The following is an 11,913-nucleotide window of genomic DNA, read 5'->3' as shown; positions in this document are numbered from 1 at the left end:
TTGTTTTGTACAATTCGTATAGAATTATGAAGCAAATTAGGAAGGTACTTAGTCTGCCGGTCTTATCTATCCACGCTCCCATTTGTCTGAATCCTGCTTTCCAACCAGGTCTGTCGGATCACGCGTTTACTCTCTGGGATAAAAAGGGCCTTTCATCCATTAATGATCTCTACATCAATCATTTCGCATCTTTTACCCAGCTGCAAAAAAAGTTTTCTCTCCCACCGGGTCATTTTTTTTTAGGTATTTGCAAATCAGGCACTTTGTTAATTAATAGGCAAGGCAAGTTTATTTGTATAGCACAATTCGTACACAAAGTAATTCAAGGTGCTTCACAAAACAGAAAAATGCATTAAAATCACAATAAATCATAGAAACAATCAACATAAAATTTACTTTAAAAGAAAAGGAAAAAAAAAAAGATTTAAAAAGAAAGGAAGGAAAGAAAGGTGCAGATAGGACCTTTCAGTCATATACACGGCTAAACAGAAATGTTTTAAGTCTAGATTTGAACATGAACACAGAAGAGGCCTGTCTTACGCCTTCAGGGAGGCTGTTCCAGATTTTAGCTGCAGAATATTGAAACGCTGATTCCCCTTGTTTAGTTCTGACTCTGGGAATCAACAGGAGGCCGGTCCCTGAGGTCCTCAGAGTACGAGATGGTTCATATGGCACTAACATGTCAGAGATGTACTTTGGTGCGTGGCCATGGAGAGACTTGTACACAAGCAGAGCTGCTTTGAAGTCTATTCTTTGAGGTACAGGGAGCCAGTGCAAAGACCTGAGCACAGGACTAATGTGATCATACTTCCTGGTTTTGGTCAGGACTCGAGCAGCAGCATTCTGGATGTACTGAAGCTGTTTTACAGCTCGTTTGGACAGGCCGGTGAGCAGGCCGTTACAGTAGTCTAACCTACTGGAGACAAATGCATGGATAAGTATCTCCAGGTCTCGCTTTGAGATTATGTTTTTGATTTTGGCAATGTTTTTCAGGTGGTAAAATGCCGCTGATGTTACTGACTTGATATGGCTGTTAAAGTTCAGGTCAGAGTCCATGATTACCCCTAGATTTCTGACTTGATTTGAAGGTTTAAGAGACAGAGAATGAAGGTAGCTGCTGACAATTTCTCTTTGTTTCTGTGGGCCAAAAACAATAACTTCGGTCTTGTCTGAGTTTAGCTGGAGAAAGTTGTTCTGCATCCACGCGCTGATCTGTTGGAGGCAGTGGTTGAGAGAATCCACCGGCCCATATTCACCTGTTGTCAGTGACACATAGATCTGAGTATCATCTGCATAGTTGTGATAAGATATGTTATTACTGCGTATTAACTGCCCTAGTGGCAGCATGTAGAGGTTGAACAGAAGGGGTCCCAGGATCGATCCCTGGGGCACACCACAATTCAAGCCCATGTAGTCTGAGACACAACTCCCAATTTCAACAAAATATTTCCTGTCTTCTAGATAAGACTTGAGCCAACTTAGGGCAGATCCAGAGATGCCAACCCAGTCTTGGAGTCTGTGCAAAAGGATCCCATGATCAACAGTATCAAAGGCAGCGCTCAGGTCTAGCAGGATTAAGACAGAGACTTTGCCATCATCAGTGTTCAGGCGGATGTCGTTGGTTACCTTGATAAGAGCAGTTTCTGTGCTATGATGGGGTCTAAAACCTGACTGGAAAACATCAAACGAATTGTTTAATAAGAGAAAGTCAGTGAGCTGTTGGTAGACAACTTTTTCAAGGACTTTTCCTAAAAATGGCAGATTAGAGATAGGTCTGTAATTATTCAGTACAGTGGGATCAAGACCGTTTTTCTTCAGGAGAGGTTTAATGACTGCAGTTTTTAATGCCTCTGGAAATATTCCAGATTGAAGAGACATGTTAACTATTTGAGTAATTGATGGCAACACACTGTTCAAGACAGACTTTAGAAATCTAGTGGGTAACACATCAAGGCAGCATGTAGACGAGCTCAGACGGGTGATGGTCTCTTGGACAGTTTGGTCAGTGACAGGTATAAAGTGAGTCAGCTTAGAGTGAGTAGGTGGCCGTTCGATAGTTATGTGTGTTGTGGAGTTGATGGCTTTTTTAATGCCCTGAACCTTGTCATTGAAAAATACAGCAAACTCATTACATTTAGGTGTACAAACCAATTCTATTGGTAGCTGGGTTGGAGGGTTAGTTAATCTGTTAACTGTTGTGAACAGGATACGAGAGTTGCTGCTGCAACTTCCAATTATTTCAGAGAAGTACCTTTCCCTTGTTCTGCATAAGATCTGGTTATAAGCGTACAACTCCGCCTTATATATTCCATAATGAACCTGGAGTTTTGACTTGCGCCACTTTCGCTCAGCTCTGCGGCACTGTTGTTTCTGTGCCCTGACTAGATCATCATTCCTCCAGGGAGCTTTCTGTCTATGTTTTCTCAATTGAACTTTCATAGGGGCAATGGCATCCAGAACATTCAAGATGCTAGAAGTAACAGAATTCAGCATTTCATCAACATTGGCACCAGAGGCGTTTTCAGGGTCTATTATTTCTACAAACTGTGCCCTAGTGCTCTCATTTATTTGTCTCCTTTGGACAACTGCAGGGCCAGGCGGTGGTTTGGGAGCAACAGACAGGTCAAAGAATACACAGAAATGATCAGAGAGGGCGACATCAACCACACTGACATTGTAAATAGTAACCCCCCTTGTGATGAGCAGGTCCAGAGTGTGCCCTCTGCTGTGGGTGGGGCAACTCACATGCTGAATTAGACCAAAGGTTTCAAGGACACCATTGAGTTCTTTTGCATTTCTGTCATTGACATTGTCAACATGAACATTAAAATCACCTGTAATGACTAGACCATCAAAGTCTGTGCACACAACTGAGAGCATTTCAGTGAAATCATCAATAAAACTTTGGCTGTGCTGAGGAGGTTTGTACATAACTATGCAGAGTAAGGGAGGAGTTTGTTTTAACTCAATCTTAAAGGACACATACTCAAATGATGAAAACACACCAAATGATAGTCTGCGGGTTGCAATATTATCTCTAAACAGTGCAGAAACGCCTCCACCCTTTTTACTTTCTTCTAATCTATTACTCAGTTTCAACAACTGCCAACACAACCTGAATTTTTCAAAGTCTTGATTAAAGCGTCGACATCTAAAAATTTGATTTCAGATTTCGTCCGATGTTTTCATAGGTCACCAACAACTACTCATATTAAGGTTGCATGGGCAGATGACATTGGGACGCATCTCCCTACTAGTTTGTGGATAAGCGCTTTGAAAGGGATCAAGTCTTGCTCTATAAGTGCACATCTACAACTCATACAGTTTAAAGTGATCCACCGTTTGCATTACTCCAAAACAAGATTGCATAAAATTTTGTCTTCTGTTTCACCAAACTGTAATCGTTGTCAAACTGGTATAGGTTCTTTATCTCATTTATTTTAGTCATGCCATGAGCAAACACATTTTTGGTTTAATATATTTAGACTATTTAGTTCAGTTTACAATGTACAAATAACTCCTAACGCAAACTCAGAAGCTTTCACACTCAATTCACATCTGGCTAAATGACATGGCGAGCTGTTTGTACCTTGAGGAAATACGATACAAATTGACTGGTCGGCAGGATAAATTCACAAAGACTTGGGGACCTTTCATGGATCATATTAACCAGGCAAAAACCCAGCCTCTCATCTGATGATGACTGTTTACCTTTCTCTGCATTCTTAGGATGAATCCTTCTGGGTTGTTGCTGTATGTGGTTATTTATGCTGTATATCTCATTTGTACACTGGCAATGTTTGTGTTGTGTGTTTTAAAACTTGGTTAAAAAAGCAATAAAAAATATTTTAAAAAAAACAAAAAACACTGGATTAGGCTGTTGCTGCAGTGCAGGTCTGGCCTTGTTGTTGTTGCTGGAGAATCATCATTTCTTTCAGTCTGAGACTGAACATGTTTGGTGCTTCAGGCAATAAAATGGTTGGGGGTATTTCCAGTTTTAGAAAGGAACATGTCTTTCTGGGTATCTGAAAAAAGTGAAATAATTAAAACCAAATCTTCTGCGAACCATAATTCTGACATTTTCCATGAACTGGAGTTCTGTCTGTTCTTGTCCGTTGTCACGTCAGGATGCCTCAGGTGAAATGGAAGAGAATGAAAAGGCTTGACTGGTGTTTTGCAATGCAGCAGTTAACTGCAGGGCTGAGGAAGAGGAACGTGCAGCAGAGCTGCTGAGGAAGCACTGAGGAACTGCTAGGAGGACGAAGACCATCGGAGCGTGACTGCACTTTGCTGAAACTCCTGTCCGTCTGGAACCACCTGCAAAAATGTTCTCCGGGAAGAAAGAGGTGAGCTAGATAAAAGGTTCTTCATGGAGTCTGAGCTCAAACCTGAAACTTGCATGAACAGCAGCAGTGTCATGGTGCCTCTGTCAGCTCTCCTCCCCCTCCCCTCTCTGCTTGGCCTCTGATTCATCCCAGCTGCGTCCACCCAACTCATCTGCCTGCCAGTCCTACTTAAGGAGCTCCAAGACCAGGATTCATCACCAGTTCGCTGCCTCCTATGGTGCTAGTCTGGTCTTCTCACAGTCTCTGGTTATGTACCTCTCGCCTTCGCCTCATGAACACTTTGTCCTGTTTCCAGGAATCTCATACCCACGAGTGGACGTCCAAGCTGGACACGCCGAGCAGAATCTCTTCTGGATTTACTTAACTCTCTGTGGAACCTTGCCGAATGCCAAGCCGCCTCACAAGCCATAGCCGGACCGCCAGCCACGTCTCGAGCCTCGACCCGGACCCACGGACCATCTCCAGCCACGCCGCCTCCCTGCCACACCAAAACATCCTCAGCAACGAAGCAAATAAAAACTTTTTACTTATCCATACCCACTTCCTGTCTTCCTTCCGGGTTCCAGCATCTTGGTCTGCCTAGCCTACTTAGCTATGACAGAACGAACTGGCCAAAACCCCGACCCAGCTGACCCGGAGGGACTCCGCCTCGCCGTTACCCAGCAGGGTATCATGCTCAGACGTCAAGCGGACGCCCTCACTCAAATGGCGTTGGGTCAACAGGACTTATTCCGCCGTCTAGATGGTATGACACAAACTCTTATTGAATTAAATGGACAATATGCTAACTCTGCTACAGGGCCTCCCATTCCATCTTCCAACAACATCCCCGCTTCCGGTGCCATTTATGCTACGGAAAATCTTTTCGTTGACGTCGAAGCCTGTGGCGGCTTCCTACTACAGTGTCAGCTCATATTTCAACAGGCTCGCAGGTATTATCACTCAGACCACAGCAAAATCACCCTCATCATCAACTCGCTCCAGAATAAAGCCCTACAATGGGCTCAAGCATTCATAACCGCCATTACTCACCTCCGTTATGAACATTTCATTAATGAATTTCGCCTTATATTTGACCAGCCTCGCAAACAAGAGGAAGCCACCAGTAGCCTCTTAAATTTAAAACAGCGTAGTTGGTCAGTAAGTGACCACGTAATCAATTTTCGAATTTTGGCAGTTGAAGCTGGTTGGCCGGCTGTAGCATCAAAAGGCTTATTCTACCAGTCCCTAAACAAATACATTAAGGATCATTTATGCACTCAACCAGAGGCTAACACATTCGAAGATTTGGTTTTGCTGCTATCTGGTCAGATATCCGGCTCCGTGAACGGCAGAACGATCGCCAAGCCAACCAACGTAAAACCAACAGCAATAACAACTTTCCGACCATTCCGCTCCAGGCACCACCCAAAGCAGATCAGTTCACGACCCCCAAGACATTGAAGGAGCCCATGCAGGTGGGGCATTCCAAACTGTCGCCTGAAGAGCGACAGCGGCGTCGCGAAGAAGGCTCGTGCACTGTGGTGCTCAAGGTCATTTAGTGTTGCAATGTAAGTTACGTTTAAACTCCCAAACCCCCCGCTAAGTGACAGGTCACGGGGGGAAGATTCCACGGTTCATACTACCTCTAATTTCCTTTACATTCCTGTCAAACTCTGTACCAAGTCTGAAGTCCATAGCACCAAGGCCCTCATCGACTCCGGGGCCGAACAAAGTCTCATTGACCGTGATCTCGTCTGTAAACTGCATCTCCCCACAGAACCCCTGGATGCCCCCGTGGAGGCCTCCGGCTTGGGGGGGCCAACACCTTTCTCGGATTACTCATCGCACCAAGCCTGTCCAGCTGCTCACCTCCGGTAATCATAGAGAAACCATCCAATTCTTCATCACGCAATCTATGCACACCTCTATAATCTTGGGGTTCTCCTGGTTAAAACTTCACAATCCCCAGTTCAATTGGAGCCTCGGTCAAATCACTAATTGGAGCACTTACTGTCTGGCTAATTGCCTTGCCTCTGCCATAACCTCCACTCATCATCAATCCTCCGAACATTCCACAGCTGTTAATTTGGAAAAGATACCAGCCTGTTATCACGATCTTCATGACGTTTTTAGTAAAACAGAAGCCTGAGCTTTGCCACCGCCCCTACGACTGTAATAAATTTACAGCCAGGGTCCACTCTCCCCAAGGGGAGACTGTTCAACCTCTCCGGGATTGAAAAACTCGCAATGTAGAGTTACATCCAGCAGGCGCTATCCCTGGGTCATGTACGCCCCTCGTCATCTCCTGTAGGAGCTGGGTTCTTCTTCGTGGAGAAAAATGGTTACAGCACAGGACGCGTGTGTGGCTCTCTGCGGCTATACAACTATCTTCACACGACTTAAAAAGTTGATTTTCTCCAAAAAAGGGAGCTGACCATGGCCCCTAAGAAAAGCCAGGAATACGAAGACCTTAAAAAGACTCTTGATGATATCCAAGCTACGTTGTATCCCTTTATGGAACAAGTGAATGCTAAGCTAACGCCACTCAAAGTGCTATTGGAAGAATTCCTGAGGCTCCGCGTTAAAAACGAGCAATGAGATAACCGGGTCGACATTCTGGAGAAAAGACTGGACAATGTGGAACAACAAGTAAGGATGAACAATGTCATTCTCACTGGAGTACCGATCAAACCTCGGGCAAAGCTAAATGTAGCTGGAGTTAGCATTGCTAATGCTAATAGCACTAGGAGCTCTGAAACATAGAGCGGTGCAGAGTACATGGAACACCAAGTGGAATCATTTCTCACGTCTAAAGGGATTTCCCTGGATCTCAATACCATCGAGACATGCCACCTGCTCCCCAGGAGAAAGGAGACGGATAAACCAGCGATCCTCATCAGGTTTGTGAATCAAAAACACAAGCTAGCTCTGATGAATCAAAGGAGGAATCTCAAAGGTTCTGTTGTTTATCTGAATGACCATCTGACCAGAAGGAATGCTGAAATCGCAAAACATGCCAGGTTCCTCAGGAAGCAGAAGCAGATTGAGAACACTTGGGTTAAAGGCCGCAAGATTTACGTCAAACCACTCGGTCCACCGGACCGGGCCAAGGTTCTGGTTGTGAACACCATGAAGGACTTTGAGAAGTGTTTAATCATGGTCGTCTAAAACAACATGCAATAATAAATCAAAGAGCCAAATCATTTCAAGAAATATGACTCCTAGATTCATCATTTTCTCCACAAGTCTGAAGTGACTTGATTAACAGCAGAGCTCTGACCTGCAGACAAGTTGACCTCAAGTCTTGGGAGCCGCTGTTATCAGCTGAAGAAGGATATGGGCCTCTGTCTAATGTCTGCAGACATAACATCTAAGAGAACTATAAGCTTTGTTTTAAACCAAGAAGAACGGCTGTTTATCAGCAGAAGAAGAAGAAATACCAGCCTTGGTTTTTCAACAAATATGGACCCTTTTCGCTTTTTACTTTGCTTCATAGCATTAATTTATCATAACAAAAAGAAAAATAAATCAATAAATAAAAATACAAAAAAATAATAAAACAAATGATTAATCAATTATTGAAAATTGTCAAATTTATTGACTTTTAATTATATTACTTCACTTGGTTCAAAAAAATTGATAAGCTGATTCATGAATTCTTCCTAATGAAACATAATTTTGCACATATTATTAACTTTTGATACTTGACCAAATTATTCTATGAAAATTCCTGAAACAGTGTTCTGTCTATTTTACTGATAGAGTATTATTTGTATCAATAACTTTTATAAGTAACATAATCTGCATATATGTTGGATACTTTATTGCCATGTTGATTTCTAAAAGTTATTTTTTACAAAATCATTTAAGTAATTCATCTTTGTCATGTGCTTTCTAGGAACGAATATTGATAAATCATGTAATAAAATGGTTACAGTCGAACAGGGGTAGGATTATATAAGTTCGCTTCCTTCCACTCCCTTTCAAGCAATTCTTAATTTTATGTCTAATTATACTACGTTTTATTAGTTATTGTATGAATGTATAACTGATGAATGTATTGTTTTTGTGTATTATTCCTATTTGATTGCTTGAAATAAACCATTTCAAATCAAAAATCAAATCAAAAAAAGGTAAGACCTTACGCCCCTGCATTGACTATCGGGAACTCAACTTGATCACCATTAAAGATAAGTACGCTCTACCCCTCATTTCATCTGTTTTTGATTCTGTTCAGGAAGCCTATGTGTTCACAAAACTGGATCTACGCAACGCTTATCACCTGGTCCGGGTCAAGGAGGGGGACGAGTGGAAGATGGCATTTAACACACCACTAGGACATTATGAATATCTGGTCATGCCCTTTGGGCTGACTAATGCTCCTGCCGTCTGTCAGAGACATGTCAACGACGTCCTCCGTGATTTTCTGAACCGATTCGTCTTTGTTTATCTTCATGATATCCTCATCTATTCCAATAATCAGACCCAACACGAACAGCACGGACGTCAGGTACTCACCCGGCTCCTCGAGAATCAACTATACGTCAAGTCAGAGAAATGTGAATTTCATGTCGACCAGGTTCAGTTTCTGGGTTACATCATAGAGGCAGGACGCATTCAGCCCGACCCTTCTAAGATCGAGGCAGTTTCCAATTGGTAATCCCTTAACACCCGGAAAAGAATTCAGGAATTCCTCAGTTTTGCCAATTTTTACAGGTGGTTCATTAGAAATTACAGCAGCATTGTAGCACCCCTTACTCGCCTCACATCCACCACTCAGAACTTCCAATGGACCCAGGAAGCCCAACAGGCTTTCGATCGGCTCAAAGGACTCTTCGACACCGCTCCAATTTTAATCCAACTCGACCCTTCTCGCCAATTCGTTGTGAAGGTGGATGCCTCGGATTCTGGGGTCGGAGTGGTCTTGTCACAGATAAGCTCAAGCCCTGCGCCTTTTTCTCTGAAAAAAAAAAAAAAAATCTCCTGCAGAGCAAAACTATGACGTGGGGAACCGGGAGCTGCTATCCATCAAGTTGGCCCTGGAGGAATGGAGGCACTGGCTGGAGGGGGCTGAACACCCTTTCGTGGTATGGACGGACCACAACACTCAATCATCCTCTGCCACTGGGGTGTCACCTTTCAAAGCCGCCCTCGGGTACTCACCACCTCTGTTTCTGTCCCAGGAGTTTGATTTGTCGGTGCCATCAGTCCAACATCTTCTTTGGCACCAAACCAAAGATGCTCTCGTCTGCACCAAGGAGAGCAACTGTTGCATCGCCAATCGACACAGGGTGGTGGGACCCACGTACCAGCCTGGTCAGAGGGTATTGCTCTCTGCTCGCAACATACCCATCCAAGCTCACTCCCGGAAGCTGGCTCCACGGTTCATCGGACCTTACACCATTGAAAGGATCATCAATTCTACCTGTGTCCATCTACGCCTCCAACGAGCACTCAAGGTACACCCCTCTTTTCACATCTCCCAGATCAAACCCATTCAGGAAAGTTCTCTGTGCCTGCCGTCCGCTTCCCCGCCGCCCGCCCGTATTGTAGACGGCGCCCCTGCCTTCATGGTCAGCCTGGACATTCGGCGTCGGGGGCACCAGTTCCTGGTTGATTAGGAGGGTTACGATCCTGAGGAGCGATCTTGGATCTCCCGCTCTCTCATCCTGGACCCGTCCCTCATCGAGGATTTCTTCCGGGCCCATCCTGATCGCCGTCCTGGACCGCTGAAAGGCGGACGTTGAGGGGGGGTACTGTCATGGTGCTTCTGTCAGCTCTCCTCCCCGTACCCTCTCTGCTTGGCCTCTGATTTATCCCAGCTGCATCCACTCAACTCATCTGCCTGCCAGACCTACTTAAGGAGCTCCAAGACCAGGATTCATAGCCAGTTCGTTGCCTCCTATGGTGCTAGTCTGGTCTTCTCACAGTCTCTGGTTATGTACCTCTCCCCTTTGCCTCATGAACACTTTGTCCTGTTTCCAGGAATCTCATACCAACGAGTGGACGTACAAGCTGGACACGCCGAGCAGAAGCTCTTCTGGACTTACTTACCTCTCTGTGACAAATGAACTTAAGTTTAATTGCATTTCTTTAATCTCTTGCCAATAGAAACCATAAAAATAAAAATATAACATTTTTAAAAATGACTTCTGCTTTACTATTATGATCAACCACCTTTTGAATTGCCTTTTTTTAAATCATTTTTTAAAGATGGGAAGAAAAAAGGAAATGCATGTGGAAAAGCAGTGGAGGCAGAATAGCATGCATCTTCACTCTGCTCTTGTAAGAGCAGAGTATTTGAGAAGACAAAAAAAAAACCACTACAGAAAAAAAGCACAGTACAAAACAGCTACATGTGATATTGAATGGTAGGGACGTGCATCCCTTACTTTATGCTACTCCAACCATATTTGTTTTCTTTTGTTTAATCATTCCCTGGTGTCTTAAATATGATTGTGCATTTTGTGGCTGAAATCAAAGACTGTCATTTTTTTAAAATTGTGAATGCCCAGCGTCAGTAGCTCATTAGAACTACAATTCTGGTTTGTGACTGTTGGCTTGGAGTCGCCCCTCCCATTGTTGAAAGCTCCGTTTGCTCGCTCACAAATGAGCTTAGAGCCCCAAGGTAAGAACCATTTTTACTTGAACGCATCAGTTACTGATGTGTTCCAGAAGACATTTTTCACAAATTGAATTTTATTCATTTAGCACCACTGTGAGCTGCCCTAACCCTTGTGCTATCCTAGGCACTTTAACATTGGGAGTAGGGTCATCTAGACCCACAAGACAGTGCTATACAAAAGTCTTTCTTGGGTAATCCAAAAAAACAAAACAGCAGAGGGGTACTTAGCTCAAAGAGGGGCGGGTCACAACCACACCCCTCTGTGTTCCAACGTCGTTTCCCCGTCTGAACACTGTCTGGCCCCTGGCTTAACTGCTCCTCCGGTGCCGGTCAGCGCTCGTCCATCCACAGGGCCGTCTCCTTCTGGACGTCTTCCACCGCCACGTCACCCGGAGATGCCTCACTCCAAGCGCGGTATTTTGCTGTCGGCCCGGCGCTGCTTCGGTGGCTCCGCTCGTCCACATAATCAACAGCTGAAAGCCGCACCCCCCGCCGTTTCCTGGCTGTAGAGAGCTGCTGCTCTTGTGTTGCTGCTGTCCAGAGCCTGCTCCTTTGGAGCGGCTCCTTCCGACCCTCTCTCCAGAGTTGCACCTTCAGAGCATCTTTGCTCAGTGCTCCCTTTGGCCTCATGTCCTACTGTCTTTAAATGCAGTCTCATGGGCATGCCCCCAGTGCACACCTGTGTCTAATAATTAGGTGGCCCCTTCAGGGGCCTCAGGATAAAAAACAACCCAAAAATAAAATTTCACCCTGTTACAACTCTAATAGTGAGTAGAGCTGGGCCATTTTGTCCTCTATTGGTGAGATCCGTGCGGTGATTAAACGAGTAGATAAAGAATCCAGACAAGGAATACAACAACATCCAAACAAGGTCAATATTGCGGTAAATAATGCTAGAGAGAGAAAGATAGCACAAGGTTTACATGTTACATGTTGATTACAGCATGCGTGATACTTTTT

At 44.3% G+C, this 11,913-nt stretch overlaps 1 long non-coding RNA gene across 1 annotated transcript; it reads left to right on the top strand.

Moving 5' to 3' along the window:
- The first annotated feature begins 4,204 nt into the window (after positions 1–4,204).
- LOC144991047 (uncharacterized) lies at positions 4,205–4,882 on the top strand. Its single transcript, XR_013654968.1, has 3 exons — positions 4,205–4,346; positions 4,479–4,563; positions 4,642–4,882. It is a non-coding gene; the product is annotated as an uncharacterized LOC144991047 (long non-coding RNA).
- Positions 4,883–11,913: the final 7,031 nt, after the last annotated feature.

This window comes from Oryzias latipes, chromosome 3 (genome assembly GCF_053564925.1).
Source record: "Oryzias latipes strain Hd-rR chromosome 3, Olatipes_Hd-rR_3.1".
Lineage (NCBI taxonomy): Eukaryota > Metazoa > Chordata > Actinopteri > Beloniformes > Adrianichthyidae > Oryzias > Oryzias latipes.
The sequence above is the reverse complement of the archived record's forward strand: the minus strand, read 5'-3'. Positions and strand labels throughout refer to the sequence as shown.